The sequence below is a fragment of the Atta cephalotes genome (genome assembly GCF_000143395.1).
Source record: "Atta cephalotes unplaced genomic scaffold scaffold00046, whole genome shotgun sequence".
NCBI classification, from domain to species: domain Eukaryota; kingdom Metazoa; phylum Arthropoda; class Insecta; order Hymenoptera; family Formicidae; genus Atta; species Atta cephalotes.
In genome coordinates this window covers 1,403,059-1,408,741 of record NW_012130110.1, presented here as the reverse complement: position 1 = coordinate 1,408,741, position 5,683 = coordinate 1,403,059, and positions in this window count along the sequence as shown.

The following is a 5,683-nucleotide window of genomic DNA, read 5'->3' as shown; positions in this document are numbered from 1 at the left end:
TTAATCCGGATTGATCCGTCGGTAACATCCAAGCGCGCACTGCTGCCATAGGACGATTGTATGCGTTTATATATGCATATATGTAGATCAATCAGAAGTGTGTGTGCGCGCGCGCGTGTGTGCGTGCGTGTGTGAGTGTGTGTGTGTGTGTGAGAGAGAGAGAGATGAGATGAGATGTATATTCTCTTCTTGGTGATTATCTCGCGCCGCAATAATAGCCAAGATGATCGCATTCGGAACAGTCCTTCTGATCGTAGTATGAAACTTATATAGCTTCGCGATCTCCATGACAGAAATACACTTTTAGATATCAAAGGAGCAATGATAATCCAATCTTAAATACTATTTTATTATTTTTAATGTTCATGTGTGAAAATGTAAATCAATCCATTTAAATGATTCGTCATTAGATTCAAAGTAAACAACGTGTATATTAACGTGTATATTAATAAATACTAACCTAAATTATTAATTTGAATCAAATGTAATACATTCTCTTGAGTTGAATTGTTTAGCTCCATTATCTCAGTTAAACAACAGCGACATATTGAATAGGGGGCATAACAATCTGTAGAAATGATTAACTCAAACTGAATACAATTTGATATGAATTTAACATTACAGAAAATCGAATCAAGATTGAATTCTATCACGTTAAAAATACGTTGAGAGAGATTCCAAAAATGTACCTTCCCTCCCCCCCAAGTTAGTAGAAAATCTCGTTTAAATATTTGATATTATAAACATGTGGGAATTATGTATTTTAAAACTTTACCCGATTAAATTTCATACTGTGATTAGAATTTTTGACGGCTTTCTCTGCTGTCATTTTAAATATATAAAGTTTCAAAAATGTAGCGCAATTTTTCATCTTTTTACCATCATATTCTATCGATTAGTGTGATTATCGATTATTATTGAATACTTGTATTTATTTTTAGCTTTTGTATTTCATCATGTCTCAACGTGGCCTCTGCTATACTTTTAACAATGTATTGTTATCAAATCATTAGATTATATCTTGATACATCGCTTCCCATTTACGGACATTTTTATTACTATACACGCCCGTTGTAAATACACTCTGCAACTTCCTGATTATTGGAAATGGTGATAATTTATAACATGTATTATGTAAGAAATTAATTATGCACGCGATAGATAAACTAACGGTAACAATTACGCCAATTATAATTATCCTGTCATTATTAATCGTCCTGTTTATTCCCGGGATTAAACGAAAGTGTGAGTTATCACGCGTCGACGACCGAATGACTGTTATTTAACGCATAAGGTACGCGTACGCATCCCGTGCTGATTTATTTCTACGCCCACAATGGAAATATTGCGACACTTTCGCAAACAACCTCATTTAACGCCGTAAACATACCAGAGCCGCACACGCTCTGGTAAAATTGAATGCCGACATTTTTTTACCGTACGTATTCGTGCGAGCGTTTCGACCATTCGCAATTGCAATCTCGCCTTTTTCGCGATGTTTCAAAGGTGCACGCCAACAACGATGATTCTTCTCAACCTACATCAGTTGTAACCGCGATTGCAACCAATATATTCCGCACAATTTTTCCTCGCATTCCTTTTACAAGTTCTAGATGGAAAGTTATCACGATATCGTTATAAGTAATGTTATATCATTAAAAATGAATAATTGGAGTAGAATTATGAATGTTACACGCGCGAATTTATTTTTTATTTAAGAGATACGATTTTAAATGTTGTTGCGATATCGCGATGAAAACATTCTCGTTCATATGGGTGCAATTAATTTATCAATTTTTATCAATAATTTATCAATAATTGGCTTTCTCGATTTAACGGTGCGAATAAAATGCCGATATTCGTTTATAACGAGGGTAATATAATGTTGTGATCGTTATTTTGCGACAGAGACTTTTATGTTCATTCACATGAATGTCGAGACGCGAGTTGCAGTCGAAAATTTTTGTTCGAATCGATTCGATCTGTAAAAAAGAAGATTCCAGTAAGAGCATCTGTCTCTCCAGGCGAGTGCATATAGGAAGATACGGATAAGAAGAAGGCTGCGGAAATGAAGATAATAAGTGGAGTGAAGCACTAGAAAATCTCTTCAGCGAATTCCATCTTAAGGAGAGCCGAGAGATCGGAGGTCGACATATATCCGGATATCGTACAAGGAATATTAAATACCAGCTCTTTTTTGTGATTTTCATCCCTATATCCCGGGCTTTTTCTCTCATAAAATTTTTAGTTGTTTCATAAAATCGACGTAAACGAATCTAGCAATATTGCGTTCACACGCTGTTACAATAACGATATACAGGCTGTTAAATCCAATTAAAGCCAGTGCATTTGTCCGATTTTACATGGAAAATTGATTAGCGCCTATCGGTCTCGCTGTCGGGAACATATTGAAAAACGTATATTATAGGAGAATAATGTTTATCAAATGATCGAATATCATATCGTGCCATCAATGCGAAATATTATGTTACAGTCCTTTACACACTGTTGTATATCAGTTCTGTGATTCATGTTCCATTTTCCGAGGGGAGCAAGTAATATCCAGACATCACTTTCTGCGCAATAACAATAAGTTCGCGAAGAATTTATCTTAGCTGAATTCCTCCATCCTTGGGATCTCCGAGTTTTTCAGAGACGCTTTAAAAAATGGCGGTATCTGAGAGCGCCTCTATCCTTAAATGGTATGGCGTATGAATATCTTTCGTCGCCGTGGTCGGATCAGATGCGGACTCACCTCGAGAAATCACCGTGCATCTGTGAGATAAACCGAGCTCGACGGAGAGCGAAGAGGTCCCTACCCCGTAAATCCGTGAAGGGAGAATCCGATGATATGTCACGCGCTGATCCGCTATAACAGAGAGATCGCGTCGTCGCGATTTAGAAAATACACCCATTTCGAAACGAGACGAATACCTATATTTCGAATGAAGTGATTATTTTTATCTATAACAATAAGCGTTTAATGTAAGAATTTTTGTTTACATAAGAATAACAAACAACGATTAACGGCACCGCAAATTTTATACCTCCGGTAAACCTCGGTGAAATATTCCCAGAATATTTCTTAAGCAAAGCAGAAGGTTCATAAAGTGAGAGAAAGAAAACTGGAGTTCTGGATAAAACTCTGAATTTCTTTATTACTTACGCGTTTTTGGCGAAATATTACGTGCATTTTTAAAGAGAAATTTAATTTCGCAAGAGCCATTTTTTTATAAATATAAAAACGGTAAGTAAGGTTATTTTAAGAATTAAGGTTGTTAAACGTTAATACTGAAGTGATTCTCGTCGACATTTCGAAAAACGGCGACAAAGCAGCCCGGCATAAAGTCCTAATTTAAATAAGATGAGGAAGTGAGCGGACTCTTTTTCCGGCGTACGTTTTTGCTTTTCCATGCCGCGGGGTAAATTCCTTTCGCAAACGCCGCGAGACTCGTCTGAAAGGCAATTATCTAGAAAGACAGCGAGGATTGTGGAACCGACGGGGGGACATGTCATGAAAACACTGGAGATTGTTGGAAATCACACAGGAATATAGGTACACGAGTAACCAACGAGTAGCACAAATGTGAGAGTTTTCGTTGTTAAAGAGTTTCGTCAATTCGCTCGTCGCAGCTATAATGCAAACGAAACGTTCATTGGCGTTCAGTTAGATTTACTTCAAACGATATGATGAGAATTTTAAATCAATTTGATTATATGTCTGTATATTTATTTCTTATGCACTTTCACGCATACTCATAACAGATATTTCACGCGATAAAACCGAGGCGATGACGGAATTATTCGCATTATTAAGTCTGTTCTTTTTATCTGAACTTCTTGCTCAGTCAGCTTTTCTCTTTTTCTCTCCAACTCTATTAGATATCAAAGGAACAATGAAACCAAATCTCTTGAGTTAAATAACATTTTATTATTTTTAACTTCCATATGTGTCACATATATAAATCAATATAAATCAATTTCTTTGGTTAGTTTCAAAGTAAACAGCATCCATATTAACATTATGCAAGTAGTAAATAATTAAATTTAAGTTCTTCATATTTTCTTGAGTTGAATTGTTTCTATTATTTTTAATTAAATTAACGATGTATTGTAGTAGTGACTTATAGAAATGATTAAAAATAACTCAAATAATTTGACTATGAACTGAATAATTATGAATTAATCGTGAATATGAAAAGAAAAAGAGGAAAGATGGACTCTTCAAGAAGGAAAAATGGGTAATTAAAAAGAACAGGCCTATTTTCATTGATACTTTTACTTTCCTTTACTTCCTCCACTTTTATTTTCCTCGAGAATAACGACGAGAAGAACGGGTTGGTTTTCGCTCGTAGATGTTCGAATACTTCGGCAATTTCCTCCGGTTTCTACTCTCGTGGGAGACCATGTCCGCCACGCGATTTCTTCCGTTTTTTTTTTTGCGCGTCAGCTTGGGTTTGACCGTAAAAAGGAAAAGCGGTACGCATGGGAATATATATATATATGAAAACGGTAATGCCGACTTAACGTGTCGTAATACGATGCTTCGCCGCGAGCTTTCCACGCGCAAACTTTCCGCGTGGAACCGGAATGCACGAAGTTTTCGGGCTTACGGTATATACGCAAACCGACGGCTGCCGCATTGTTAATTCGTTCCACTTAATATCCTTATCCCATTACGCTTTCCTTAATCAAGGATGCGCTCCCAAGCCAAGGAGATTTTTACGTGTGAGGGATGCACGCGTTGTAAACGCATGTCGGAGAATATCCGCTCTAAAATTTGTAATGATTTTGTGAACATGATAAAAACTAAATATATCCTTTTTTAACAACATATTTCAAAACACATTTCCTTTTCTCTCATATTACCCTATACGCACTTCTGTTATATATTATTATTATAATTAACACATACATAAATTAATTCGTTTTACATGATGCGTTCTATGGATCGTGTTTTCTTCGCGAAAATAATATTTTCCGACTGAAAATAATGATTACACATATAACATGAAGTAATTAAACATGCAGGGTCGGTCAAAATGTAACGTGTAATTGCACGTGATTTGTAACGGGCGGGGGGATATTCGATACCCTATTAAATGTAAATGAGTGCACTGGACTTGAAACACAGTCGATGTTATTATTTGCCCAGGACGTGGGAAACATTTTTAAACTTTGCCATTATTGATTTATAAATAATTGTGAAAACAAATCGCGTTTCTCTATCAAATCTAAATAGAGTCTATGACATATCGACGTTTCGTGCGTCAATAGCGAGTCGTCTTACATGCTTGCTGAAATAGTACGCGATGCGATAAATTAATGAGCAGCCAATCGACTGAATGTAAGATAAACCAGCGTAATTCAATTTGGGAGACGTCTGAGCGGTCTGAGAGAGATTCCCTATATTGCGGACTCCTCGACATTTATGTTGCGATCAAAGAGACATTGAAACAACAGAAAAGGACATCATCATCGCCGCTGTCCTCGTCGTTGATGTCGGTGTTGGCGTGGAAGCGCAGAGAGCAGAGCGAAAGTACATTTTCATAATCGAGTCAAGTACTCTGCAGTGCGTCTATGCCAGAAATTTCGTGGAGGGCTCAAGTGTGCCTGGTGTCTTTTACATTGCTATGTATGTGTGTATATATATATATATATATATATATATATATATATATAA